Source organism: Silene latifolia, chromosome 6 (genome assembly GCF_048544455.1).
Source record: "Silene latifolia isolate original U9 population chromosome 6, ASM4854445v1, whole genome shotgun sequence".
In the NCBI taxonomy this organism is placed as follows: Eukaryota; Viridiplantae; Streptophyta; class Magnoliopsida; order Caryophyllales; family Caryophyllaceae; genus Silene; species Silene latifolia.
The window spans coordinates 88,577,158-88,592,056 of record NC_133531.1 but is presented as its reverse complement, the minus strand read 5'-3'; the positions used below and the strand labels follow the sequence as shown (position 1 = coordinate 88,592,056).

The window sequence follows — 14,899 nt, the reverse complement described above, 5'->3', positions numbered from 1 at the left end:
GATTGTGTCAATGTGAGCACTAAGTTGAGCACCCAATTGAGTAACGGAATCCACTTCATACTTTCCTCCTCTAGTAGCCTTGCGAGGCCTACTATATTGTGAATTATGGACCGCCATCTCCTCAATCTTGTTCCATGTTTGATTGTCATCAACTTCGGTGAACATTCCATTTGATCCCATATTGAGAATGTTCCTTGAATCTTCATATAAACCATTCCAAAATTGTTGCACTAAAAACCATTCGCTAAGTCCATGGTGAGGACATGAGCGACAAATACCTTTGAACCGCTCCCAAGCTTCATACAAAGATTCTTCATCCCTTTGCTTAAAACCCGTAATTTGAGCTCTTAGCATGTTAGTCTTTTCCGGTGGGTAGAATTTTTTGTAGAAAGCTAGAGCTAACTTCTTCCAAGAATCTATTCCAAGGGTGGCCTTATCAAGGCCCTTCAACCATTGCTTTGCGGTGCCGATTAACGAAAAAGGAAATAAGACCCATCTTATTTGGTCTTGAGTCACGCCCGTTTGAGAGATAGCTTCACAATAATCGCAAAAGGTTTCCATATGAGAATGAGGGTCCTCACTAGGCATTCCCCCGAATTGGCTCCTCTCAACTAGTTGGATGAAGGCGGACTTGGCAATAAAGTTTCCGGTAAGATGTTGTGGGGTAGGAGTACCATTTGGTAAATCCTCCTCGGTGGGTATAGAGTGTGACGAAAATTTAGGCATTATAGGTGGATTTTGTGTGGTATTGTTTAATGGGTTCTCTTCTCCTTCTATTGCGAAAGGATTGACAAACTCACTAGTGGGTTGAACAACTTCACCAACACCTCCCAAATTCCTCCTAACAAGTCTCCTATTATTCGTCAAGGTTCTTTCGATTTCACGGTCAAAAGGTAACAAATCTCTTTGTAACCTTCTAGACATGCAAAATATCAAACAACTTGAAAACAATTAGAACAAACCTTGAGGAGTTTTACTTCCTCAAGGTGAAAAAGACACAACTAAAAACAATAAAAGAAATCTAAAATCAATTAAACACCGTCCCCGGCAACGGCGCCATTTTTGATCGAGTCCATTTGGTGTTCACAATTAAGCATATGTGGTCGTTGGTCAATGGTCGATACAAAACACAATTTATACTCCACAAACAACTCTACAATTAGTAAAGAGGTAAGTAAAGGTCGGATCCCAAGGGACGGGTATTGAAATGAGAATTCTATTGTAGCTAGTAGTGTCTAAGGGGTGTCACAAATGGGGTTGATGTAGAAGGTTACTAAACTAAAATAACAATGAAAGTAAACTAACAAGGTAAATAAAATAAGGGGTGTAAACAATTGATTAAAGGCACTAGGGTGTCATGGGTTCATAGGGGATTCATGGGATATGATCATACAAACATGTTCTCAATTTATAAGCAAGCAATTATTGTTGTGATGGATTGAGTTGGGTTATATCTTACAATCCTAGGAAAGTTTGGGTCCCGGAGCCGAATCGATTAGATTGTACAACACCTACAAGTCGACTTAATCTTTCCTACTCAACACATGCATGGTCTAACAAGACTCGAGTTGGGTTATGTCTTACAAGTCAAGTTGAAAGGATAGAAGATGATAGTAAATGCAAGGATTCATAGGCTTAGCATTTCATCAAATATAACATGTGCATGTATTAAGATCAAAACAAGCAAGCAAATAAGATATGAAAGCATATTAATTTAAGCATGAATCATTCCCCATGTTGGTTTCCCCTAATCACTCATTAAACCCTAGCTAAGAGACTACTCACTCATTATCATATTGATCATGCTAGAAAGGTTGTCAATCATACTAACATAATGAAACATGATGAATAAATGAAAGTAATTAGCAATAATTAAAAAGGGATTAAGAGATTATACCTACTAATGATTCCAATAATAAAGATGCAAAGAATAATAGAAGAACTTGATGATTGATGGAAGGTTGTCAATCTCCCAATAAACCCAATAATCTTCTAATTACCCAAAATAAAGGAAGAACAAGAGAGAGATTAAAGAACTAAAACTTGGATTAAAACTTGATTAATATTTGATTATAATATTGAAGAGAGATTTGATTAATATTAACTACTCTAAATATTGATAAGAAGAACATGCTCCTCTAATTAGACTAATGGGGTATTTATAGTGAAAATTAGGGAGGATGCATTAGGGTTAACTAAGGGCTAAACTAGTAATTACACTTTTTAAGTTGAGCAAGGAGACTCCGGTATTCTCCGAGAGAAGGGCTTCTCTTATCGTGGCTTGAAGAACGAAAACGTGCTGTACTGAAATCCGTGCGGATGGGAGTCGGGACGGCCGGATCTGGGCTGGAGAATCCGAGCGGATTCTTGGTCAAGACGCTCGGATTGGCGACGGGGAATCCGAGCGGATTCCTATGAAGGACGCTCGGATTGGCGAGGGCGGACGGACGGATTGTGTACAATCCGTTCGGATTGTCTGGCAGCAGCTTTTCTTCTTCTTTTCTTCCCTTTTCTTCATGAATTCCTTGGGGATTTCCTTGGGGACTCAAGGATCCTTTTCTCAACAATGCTCTTCTACTATAATATGTACAAAGGCCTTCTAGTCTTGTCTCTCCTTGATGCTTGGTCATTGAATACGATCAATTTAGCCTCGTTTTGCCATGAAAATGCAAGATTCTTACTCCTTTCCTACCGAGGGATCAAAATCTCAAAGAATATGCAAAACAAAGAACTAAAGATAAGAAATGACCCAAATAGGCACTAAAAAGCATGGAAACAATGGTAATTCGGGGGCTAAATATGCGCCAATTATGGTCACATCACTGATGCTAGGTTTTGGGTGAGTAGGCGCCCTCACTTCAAAATCTTGGCCCCATGATACTTAAGCCAGTCACATGGTATGGGAACGTGGAGTCCGTGTGTATATGTGCGACGTGTACGTTAATTGTGCTGTATATGGTTTGTTGAAAGCATGTTGCATGATAGTTGGTTGACATGTTGGTTGGAATCGTTGGAAAAGTATATGAGAATGATGAATCATATGGTAGAAAAAGAAAGTAGTTCGTATATGATGATGTGTGATGAAGTGGATTTTTAATGTTGTTGTATTAGCAACATGGAAATAGGATTTGTAGTGTATGGGTGTGGTTTGTGTTATGAAAAGTTATGAAAATTTAAAACATGCGGGTAATACATGATTGAAAGTTGAATGTTATATGAGCATGATAGATGGTAATGTTTGACTTTTGGTAAGTAGTAACATGAAGAATAGAGGTTCAATGATATGTGTTTTATATAACGAATTGGATGAAAAGCATGATGGTAGTTTATAACGTGGCACTTGATAACACGAAGTAGATTATTTTGTTAATTGTATGAAGAGTCGCGCAGATTTGAATGCGTAGTTGTAATCATAATGTTGAAATAATAATGAATGCATAGTACGTTAGGGTATGTGAGATAACATTCGGGTAGTATTCACGAGTCTGCATGACTCGATCGAGTGGGTTTGATTCGATCGAGTGGGTACTTATCGAGTATGGGGTCACTCGATCGAGTAGCCGGGCTACTCGGTCGAGTAAGTCAGAGATCAGAAGGTCTGTTTGGGTTCTCGAGTCGGGGCACTCGATCGAGCATGTTGGGCACTCGATCGAGTAGCCTCAACTCGATCGAGTAGGTTCTGGTATTCGATCGAGTGGGGTCTGTGCAGGTCATATGCGTATTTCGGGTCATATGTTTGTCTTTTGACATTCGTTGCATATTATGTTTAATTCAAAGGTGTTGTATTACTTCTTTATGCATTGTTTTACGTATGTGTTGGTCCTGAAGCGTAAGTTACCCAATCTTATGATGTAAAGAGTGGCACTATGATGAGTATGAGTTCGGTGGGGAGGACATGAGTTATATGTGATTATGATAGATGGTGGAAAAAGAAAAGGAAGATTGGTATAGTTTATTGAGGTATGGCGCATGTTTTGCGAGACGGGATGAGTGATATGATTGTGTGTTGAGTAATGTAAAAATAAGTGAATATAGACAAGGGATGATGTGAGTATAATGAACGTGAGAATGAAAAGATTGAAAGTAAGAATGTGGATAGTGGCGGCTTGCGATGTGTAAAGAGTTATGGAGGAAATGGTTAGGAGTCGTGTGGGTTATGGATTTATGTAGTGAAAGTTCGTTTAAAGGGGTTGAGAAGAGTAATATATAGTGAACTTTGTGGAGACATGTCGCGAGGTGTATTTGTAGACAGTGAGTGAGTTTGGGAGGTTTGGTTTATTAAAAGATGAAACTACTGTGTGATTTCCTTGGGTAATTAACGGTATGAAATGAATTCTGATTTCTAGAGATGTAAAAAGGGGGATGCAATTGTTTGAACATTAAACGTTGGTTCTATGGATAGATCAGTGGCAAGTATGAGTGATAGCATAATAAGAGAAGATCCATGGTAAGAAAGAGTGAGATGATGTCGGTAGAAAATAATGGAATTAAGTTTTGGAGCAACGAAGGGGTAACCAGATTTCTAAAGAGTTAGCTAGAAGGAATAAGGAGTTGAACTATTAATTGGTATTATTGAGTGTAAAGAGAAAAGAAGGATAAAAGTAAGCTGAGAAGAATGTTCAACGGAGCTATGTGATATAAAGATAAGAAATCATCGAAATATGTGATGGTATCACGAGGATGTTAGCTAAAGGTTATATAGGAGTTTCAGGGCAACATGATTGGTAATGAGTTTCGAGGAATTAAGGGAGTAAGAAGTTGGTGGAGTATTGGCACGATACGAGATATTTGGTGGAGAGTTGGATGACAATACAAATAAGATAGCATTGGGAATAATGTTGAGGTAATTTTGTGGATGGGTTTGATGTTCGTTATTTGCAATGTTAACCAAAAATGGTAGAAAAACCATGTTACTTTGATATGAGTGTAGGAAATTTGATATACGAGCAGCGGTGGCATTGTGGTGTTATCAATAATGGCTAAGAGTGATGGAATATTAGAAAGGTAGCAGCAATTCTAAAAAGGTTGATTTGGTAGGGACCTGATTGTTGTGTATGATTGTGAGAGGGTATAAGATGTGGTTAGATGAGGCGGACGCTATTAGTTGAATAGTGAAGGTGTGATTATATTTGGCAGGAAGTGATGATTGTGCGAATGGGGGAATATGTTATGAGGGGCATATGAGTTAAACTCGGGCGGCAGGTAACCTTTTTCGAGTGGTGACTTACGTGGTCAGGATTGACTAGTTGGTTGTGATTACGGGTCTGTGATTTGTGTAAATGTTTGTGTGAGGTTCTGACCTCACAAGAAGTGGTATGGTATGATAATTATAAAATTGTTTTATGAATGTTCGGTAATATATATGTTGGACACGGTAATTTAATTTAATGATATCCCAAAAAGGTAATAATTTGATTGATTTGACATGGCTAGTTATAATTTTATGTGTATTGATAACACATGTGTATTCCGGGAAATGGCAGAGAGGATGTTCATGAGATGCTTATCTGTTTATCCATATAATATGTTGCGTGGTGATTTAAGAAAGTGGATTTGAGTAAGTTTTTCTTGTCTGAGAAGTTATGCTAAGTCAGTATTTATGGGAATTGTATGCAGTTGTGATGTCTATCGGTGTGGTTGTGGTGCCTCGGGTGGTGATCCGGGCACGGTACATAGTCTTTGTGATGCGGGTATTTTCGCACTACGGTGTGGCTGTTGGTGGCGGTGTTGTGATGCCGTCACCGGTTGTGGTGGAGTAGGTGGGATGATTATGATTCGGGTTTCGAAAGTACATACCAGTTATACATAGATTGTTGTTTTGTTTGATGTTGCTCTCTGCGAGTGTCTGTTTGTGCTGATAGACAGTTGTCTTGCTTATTCATGTTTTCTTTACCAGGTGAAGTTGGGAATGAGGTAGAGTATGATGTGAAATAGAGTTGTATATGTTTCGTTGTTGTCATGGGATAGTGATAATCTGTTGATGGGACACGGTTGTGAGAGGTTGTTACGGTAATTTTGATCTTGTTTTCAGATGAGACATCGGTAGACATGGTAATGGAAAATGATTCGTGGAACATGTGTTGTAATGAGCTGAAAGCGGCAGGTAGTTCATAATCTTTTGTTGAGACAGTGAGTGTAGGGTGTTGGGGAAATTAGTGTCATGTTAAGTTGTGTATGAATTTTGCGGTAATGAAAGAAAGAACTTGAGGATCTTGTGTGCGTGTACGTAACGAGTGCGGACCGTGAGTTATGCTTCTGGGAGATAAGTGCCTTACGTAGAGAGGTATGTGCGCTGCCGAATGAGTTGAGGAATGGGAAATGTTTATGTATGGGAGCCTTGGATATAAGAATGGTGAGTGTTTGGTTTATAGACGGTTATCTTTGACATGTGGTGGTACAGAGGGTAATGAGATATAGATAAGGTTTGGTATTAGTGAGTTACGAGGACGTAACATTTGTCTTAAGAGGAGTGGGATGCGATAAAACAGATTTTGATGGTTGTACATATGGTAGATTTTGATGGTTGTACATATGGTAATATATTCGGAAGTTGAATCTTGATGTAGAATAAAAGATCGATTCGTGTTGTGGGTGATTTTATTAAAGGTCATGACCGTGCTTGTAGTAGCGTGCTGTTTAGGAGTGTGAGAATATTTCGCTAGTATTGACAGTTGGATGATGAGGTTACGAGTGTGAGTAAACTTCGAGGACGAAGTTCCTTTTAAGGGTGGTAGAATGTAACATCCCGTTTGATGTCTATGAGTGTCTTGGTATTGGATTTGATAGTTGATGATATTATGGAGCTAGCAGCATTAGAGGATGGTAGTTGGTTATGTATGGAGTTGGTGTCGTGAGAGATATATATGTGGTAGATACGATATAGTGAGTCATGTTGTGGAAGTAAACATAGTTGGTGGAGTGGGTGTTAAGAGTCCATGTTCTATGTTCGGTCGAGTTCTTGAGTCCTTAGCTAAGTTGTTGTGTCTTGGTCGAGTCTGTATGGTTGTTTTTATGTATGGGTTGAATTTCGGGGACGAAGTTCCTTTTAAGGAGGGAAGACTGTAATACTCCGTATTTATAAGTCTTGGGGTACTCTATCGAGTAGCCCTTACTCTGTCAGTATGGGTAAGTTGCGAGATAAAATAGTTTCGACTGTTGGGTACTCGATCGAGTAGCAGGGGTACTCGATCGAGTAAGGGGGTACTCGATCGAGTACCTTGGGTACTCGATCGAGTGTCCGGTTTTACGGGGAGTTTTCTCGGGTTTTGTTAATTATGCGATTAAGGTATTTAAACATAGTCGTCATTGTTTTAAATCACTTTTACAAAACCTAAAACCCTGTTTAAGAGAGAAAGCAACCAGTTCATCTTCCTAATCGCATCCTTAGAAATTCCCAGTTCGACGGTCGGTTTCGTGTCGTTGTTTGTATCGTTGAGTTCCCTGCGTCGAGGGTAAGCTTTTAATATAATTTTTATAATGTTTTGTTAAGTTTGGTTAAACCCTAATTTAGAGATTGGGGGTTTTGTGTGTAGTTTGTGATGTGTAGCCTCTATGTGTTATTGTTGGGAAATGTGTCCTCAACAATAGTGCGATCACATGATTTAAATATTATTATTAAATCTCATTTTAAGAATACATGTGGGATGTAATATTTTATAGTCAACTGGTCCACACATATCGGTAATGATTGGCTGACTAGAGTTTGACATTACTGTCGTGCGACGGTGGTGATCAGTTGATCCCCTTAGGTCATACCTATAGGGAAATACTCTTAATTGATTATTTAATTGATCGTATACCGATACGAGTTAATTAAATTACTTAAAATTGACGGATGATTTTGTGAGTAAAATTTACGTATCTTATTGTAAATATGATTAAATAAGACACGGTCTAAGTAATCGAATTATTTTATTACTTGGATGAAATTATTGTTTACAGAAACAATTGAAACGGAATGAATAAATTATTATAAATACAGAATGTTGTAGTTTATAATTTGGAAACATTTTTGGTACGAGTAATTACGAATTACTAGTCGATTTTGTAAATGACATATTTTATGAGTATGTTGATTTTTAATATGATAAAAATACATTGCATTGTAACATGTCATGTAACATGTTACATGTGACAAATTTGACAAATGACAAAATAAAATGGATTCTCCATTTTATGCCCAAAACCAAAAATATGGGTGAGTGTATAGTTTATATTGTGTTATTTATTTTTAAATGAAAACACAATCATATCACTAGGTTGTAGGCTTGCATGCCTAGTCTCTTGTGAAGAGCAAAAATGAAAGCTATTGGGCAACCTACCCAAAGCCCTTATTTTCGGCCAAAATGAAAAGAAAAGAGACTTTTCTTTTTCTAATGAATTCATTCATACAACAAGATAATTTTCTAGTGTGAGAAAATTAATATACTCTCTACATATTGTGAAAGCTAGAGAAATAAAATCTTACAAAAACACTCCCTCTTGACCGAAATTTCAAGAGTGAAAATACAATTTATATTGTGTCAATTTTATAGTAAAACTAATATTATTACTAGATCTAAATAATATTGGTTATTAAGAGATTCCTTGGGTATATGCTTTTGGGAGGGATTCTACACTTGAATCCTTGTTCTTCCATTTGGAGAGCTCAAGAACAAGTGAGTAGGTGAACTCACTTGTGCCCATAAATCCGATTTTATGGTGAGAAAATTATTTTTCTCCTCTATTTTATTATTGGTTTGCATGCATAAAATCCGTATTTAATTTTATGACAAATTAATTTTAACATATATGAGTATGTTAGTATGCATATGAATCTACATTTCCTTCAATCGGTATCTAGAGCCACGGTTTTTTGCATGCAAATCGGTTAAAGGTTTTTCCGAGTTATAAGAATAACAAATAAAACTTGTAAAATTTGTGTTATTGTGATATATCATGAAATCAATCCATGCATGTTAATATTTCTTGTCCTAAAATGTTTTAGGATATTTTGGTTAATTTTACGGATTTTTATTGTTCATAATTTACTATAATGGCATTTAAATGTGATTTTATGAGTAAAAATGTCATTTTTGGTCTAAAATTAGCTATACTTCGAATTTTCCATTGATTTTTGGATATGTTGTCATATATATTATTTTGAGATAACCTGTAAATTTTCATACCTGTAAATTTTCATAATTTTTGGACTTGTTATGCTCGAAAAATGGATTTTTCATTATTAAATTCGGATTTAGGTGAAAAATAGGTTAATATGAGTTAAATTTCGAATATGGTCATAGAAAATTAATATGTTGTCACATGTAAGTTTACAAGATGTTTGTAAAATAATTGGCTATAAAGAAGTCTTTTTGCATGATTTATGGATTTTTGAAGAAAAATAGCATAAATAGTGACATTATTAGTGGAAAATTAATAAAACATAATCTATGACTTAGGAAAAACGTCTAATGTTGCATTTTATTATCTTTTTCAGATCTAAAATTGAAAAGTTAATGAAAATAATTTTTCCATGTTTTTATGATTATTTTATTAAAAATCGATAAACCGCAACATTGTTTTTCCGGAAAAATTTCGAAATTTTTAACCTAAGTTTTTGAACATTATGAGTGTCATGGTATTTTTCTAGAATGTTCATGAGTTTAAATTTCAAATTTTGAATTTATTTGAAATTTTGTGATTTATTTGAAGTTTAATAGCTTATTTTTGTAATTTTTGGTCCATTTATGAACAATTTTATAAAATATGGGTTAATTATGGTCAAATTGTTAGTGAAGACTAATTTTTGAGTCCTAAGAGGTTATGGTAATTAAATTATGCATAAATATGAGTTTATGTATTTTTGTGATTATAAAATGTTGAAATCACGCAAATCCGTAAAAACCGAGTAATATACGATATTGGCTAATTAAAGGCGATTTAGCATAAAATTGAGCATGTTCATACATATTATAATGCTGCATTTTTCCTTTATGATTGTCATAATTTTAATTTATGTAATTTTGAATTATGTAATTTTACTTAGTATGGCCTTAGATTTTAATTGGTATTTCCCGAAATGTATGGGAATATCGATTCGGTTGTAATTTTATTGTGATCTCGTATCACCGTTTTGTAATTTAATAGATTTATTTTAGTTTTAGTTACAAATGTATAATAGGAAATTATGTAATTTATTATGTAATTTTATTCATTCCGGAGTTCCCAAAGACGGATTTCTTCAAGAATGGCGATACATAAAGACGATGTTACCTCGAGATGTGTACCACAACCGAAGTTCAAGGGACCAATGGAGTTGGTTTCCGAATTTGTAATAGTTAAATAGTATTTCTATTTTAGGAAAGGCCATACTAGGATTTATTTATCTTTATGCTTGCATTTTATTTTATGTCACATGCATCGCTAAATCGCCATAACTAAAACATGCATCCTTATTTTATCGAGTTTATCGACCATGTCAATTCGAATTATCGTAGTTCACCGCTTTAGTTCACTTAAAACGTGATAGATAATAAATTGACATGACCTCTCGCTAAAACAAACAATTGAGACATAGCCTTACCAAATAGTAGAAACCATGAAAACCTATTTCGCGAGGGAGTGCACTCGGCTACCCCGGGGTACAAACCTTGTTACGTAGGGGAAGTGGGTGATAAATGTCTATCCACCCAATTCATGTTGATGAGGGTTGCATCGGCTACCCCGTGCCTAAGTTGATGTGGGTTTGGATAATGGACACATTTATTCGAAATTTGGATTGAACTCAACAAAAGTTATTGATAAGGGTTGCATCGGCTACCCCGTGCCCTTCTTGATTTTTTTTGGGCTATAGATAAACATTAGAGTATTTTTATCGACCAAGAGTTCTAAAAGTAGAATCGATTAAAAGGTTAATCCACCGAGTTATATTGATAAAGGTTGCATCGGCTACCCCGTGCCTAAGTTGATATGAATTTGGGTCTTGGAATCATTTATCATAGTTGGGTAGAGGTCACTATGTAAATGCTTTACTTGTTATTTACAAGTATTAATAAAACGATAAATGTGAAAGTTTTCCACTATTCCGTTATTATATTGTTCTATTTCTTTACCACAATTTATATACGATATCATTTCGTTTTTGATTCAAATCTCGATTAAAACATCGTAACTAAAGACAAAATATGAATTTTCTTCTAAAGACCTCGAATGAACCATTGCTAAGGATCTCTTGTAAAGAGTATAGATTAAAGTTATTCATTATCAAACAGGTTTTTGATTCTTGACTAACACTTCTACTTACAATGGATTGTTTTCATATACTTAAGTGAATTAAGTACCTTGACGCGATAAATTATTTTGGTAATTAGTTTTGTCAGAATTCGTAATTGACCAAAATAGAGCAACCACTTCAATGAAAGTTTTAAGACTAAAACGAACAAATGAAGAGTAATCTTCATGAATTCAATTTTGCTTCTCAAAGCAAAGATTCATTGAAATGAGTGGGAGCATTCTCTTAAACCGTTAAGATGAGGACGAGGTTCAAGAAGTAAAGATTATAATGGAATTGATACAAGGTAATGTTAAAGGTAAAGTTGTTGAGAATAACGATACTAAACCAATCAATCCCGACCAATAAAGTTTCCATTGTCTTAAATGTTGGACACGAGAAAGGAAACTACCCCAAATTATTGAAGAATCAACAAGTTAGTTGTGGGACATCTAATGGGATCTTCTTCTTTAAATGTTTATATGATTGACATAAATTTTGCTAGTACTACTTCGTCAATATTAGAAACCAGTGGTGGTTTTCATCATTATGTTTGATACATAGGATGATTAGAATATGACGACTAGCAACAATGAAGTCAAGAGATAGAGTCATTGTGTACTAAATCTAGTTTTCGGGTTTGGAGTTGTACTTAATTGTGACTATTAAGTATATAAACTCTAAATAAGAATACAATTTGTTATAGATACAAAAGAGGTTTCACTTTTGTGACCCTATACACCATGATTTGATGTATGGCTAGCCCATCATCAAGGTGATTATATTCTAAACCAAACTAGAATAATATATCATGAAGATGATGCAAGACTCAAATTGGTAACCCAAGATTAAACCTTAAAATTTTGGAATAATGAACGTAAAGAGTTAACGAGTACTCTTGAAACCATTAGATTGTTAATGGTATATGCGTATCTTGTATTCAAAGCAAGATGTCTCGTGCCTTTTGATTGAAAAGGAGATCGAGGTTATAAATCATTGATCCATAATAGGTTGATCATTCTCTTTTACCAACGATTTATGTTGACGCTAGTGTGTTCACTTAATAAGGTAAATAGAGAAATCTTTGAAGAAGTTCAAGAGTTCAAGGAATCATGATTTAGTCGTGATGGGATTATCAAAGTGAATACTTTGATATAAACCAAAGAAAATGTGATATAGTATCACAAGTTAATCTCTCTTAGCACGCATTATGAAATAATGTGTGGATGGATAAGAAATCAAACGCTATTCGATATGGTTTGGACTTCAATCAAGTTACTTTGAGTTACTTGATCCTTTTGGGGATTTTATCATTTTTGTCTAAATTATTTTTCCACTAAATCGAATCATATGAGATATGAAATAGTAAGGGTACCATGGTTGTAAGTTTTTCACAAGAAACAAATGCTCATTTTTCCCTTGCACTTATCACGAGCACGACGGGTTTGCGGCTCATGAAGCTGTCTTTCTAAAATACAAGTTTATTTTTAGAAGACAGAGTGGGAGAAATTATTCAAGAGCCACAAAGAATGCCACAGAGAATGTTATGTCGCAAGAAACTGGTTTTTCTTGACTACATGAGACGTTTTGTGTAAGACAGTATACATTGTTTCTTCAAAACCTAGGAGGTTAAATTCGTCACTTGTTAAAGATGATGAATTCATGCTACTTTTAAGAAAGTAAAGAGCTTATAACTTACAAAAGAAATTGTTTGATTCAAGTTGATTACTTCTAGAAAGTAATGAACATATGACTTACATAAGAGTGTTTAAAGTCACAACTCATTACAAGGCTTAGAGCCATGAAAATCCGAAATGAAAGGGCTTGATTAGTGACAAAGGGTCTTGCACTAATAAAGAGATATTTCAATGCAAGATTAGTTGCAAAGGGTTTTGCACTAATTGAAATGATTAAGTCTATTTGGATCTTCTTAGGGATTGTGTTTCATTATGAGGATATGTATACAGCAAGTGAATCTAAAACCCATTTCTTCAATAGAAGGAATGTATTCATTACATGTCATAAGTTTTATAGATTCTTGCAATCCTAAGATAATGTGAAACTTAAGAGAGAATCTTAAGTAGGACATCAATGAGTTGGAATCAACATTTTGATCATGTGATAAAACATTTCTCGATAAGTCGAGAAGTTGTGTTTATACATGGAGTTTAGTGGGAGTTACGGAATTTTTAATTAGTCCGATATGTGGATGACATATTGATCATTGAGAATGATTTAAGACTTTTGGAGTATTAAAATACATCTTGAATATCCGGATTTATGAAGATAAATCCACATGATATTAGCGTCAGTAAGAAGTCTTATGTTGATAAGATTCATGACTAGTTCAATTAATTTGAACATATTTGATTGATTTCATTTGCTTCCGCTGCCGAATCAATTAAAAAGAAACGATGTATAACACTTCATATGCTTTGAGTATGATGAATTGTTTTAAAAAAAAATCAAATTTAAGTAATCTTTACCAAGTAAGCTATAAAGATTACCCTTAAGTGCTTGCAGAAGCATTAAGGAAGTAAAGCAAGTGTTTATGATGCAATATTGTGTAAGGGTGTTACACAAGTGACAATTGACAATTGAGATTGCGCATGGTTTCCGACAAAACCATAATCAAAACACACTAGGATGGTTAAGATACCATTGTGGCAATGTTAATTAAGAAGTAGATTTTCTAGAATCGTTCTAGGCAATAAAGAACAATGAGAGATATTTATAACGGAAATTGAGTACACTTGCAATCATGGGATGTGGAAGAAGGATGGGTCCCGCACACTGTGAAAACAGTGGGAGCTATTCTTAGGCTAGAGGACCTATGTCTTGATTGGATCTCGACACGTACTCAGAAAGTTTTGTAATGCAAATGTATACATTACAAAGGAAAATGAATATGTAGTGAGGTTAAGTAAGGTACAAGAAATTGATAAAACCTACTAACCAAAGCCTTCTCAAAGGCAAAACATGATGAGTCATGTCATTTCAATTGAATTGAAATGAACAACTACGTACAAGATCAAATTAGATTATAGAACATGAAATAGTAATCAGGCATTGACTATTCATATGTGATAATCGCATTTGTCGTTCGAGTTTTACTTTAAAACTCTTTTATTATACTTTGTTACATCCAAACGGGTTGTAGAGACAATTGAACCCCGTTAAAGTGAACACGGATTAGCATAGTATTCGCCCATAGTCACTTGTATGAGGTGACGTCTCGAAGTGACTAGAGTGTGATACGATTGATGGCAAGTTCAAGGGCCATACAGTCATGTGAGATGACTAGTCGATCACATAGGCAGATTGTTAGGAACACCTTGTCGGGCCTTATGACCGCTTATAGAGTTCTGGCAAATTTATATAGCCTGGTCGTGGCGAGAGCTACTATAGTATTCTAATGAGTCGATTCTTTTGACTAAAGACTATTCACCTAAGATGGCACAGTTTCAGATTAACTTTGATTTGTGTTACTACGACCTTCGTAAATGGGGTCAAATGGGCATATTTTGGGTTATGATGGCTGTAGCTAGTCGAAGGGAATGAGTGCGATAGGAATTGTCCATCCCCTTGTCAGGGTTAAAACAATATCTCAGGGCCACTCGAGGAGTAATGAACTGGAAATGCGTGGCC

At 35.3% G+C, this 14,899-nt stretch overlaps 1 non-coding gene across 1 annotated transcript; it reads left to right on the top strand.

The window, feature by feature from the left end:
• The first annotated feature begins 247 nt into the window (after positions 1 to 247).
• LOC141589095 (small nucleolar RNA R71) lies at positions 248 to 354 on the top strand. The gene has a single exon (XR_012520048.1). It is a non-coding gene; the product is annotated as a small nucleolar RNA R71 (small nucleolar RNA).
• Positions 355 to 14,899: the final 14,545 nt, after the last annotated feature.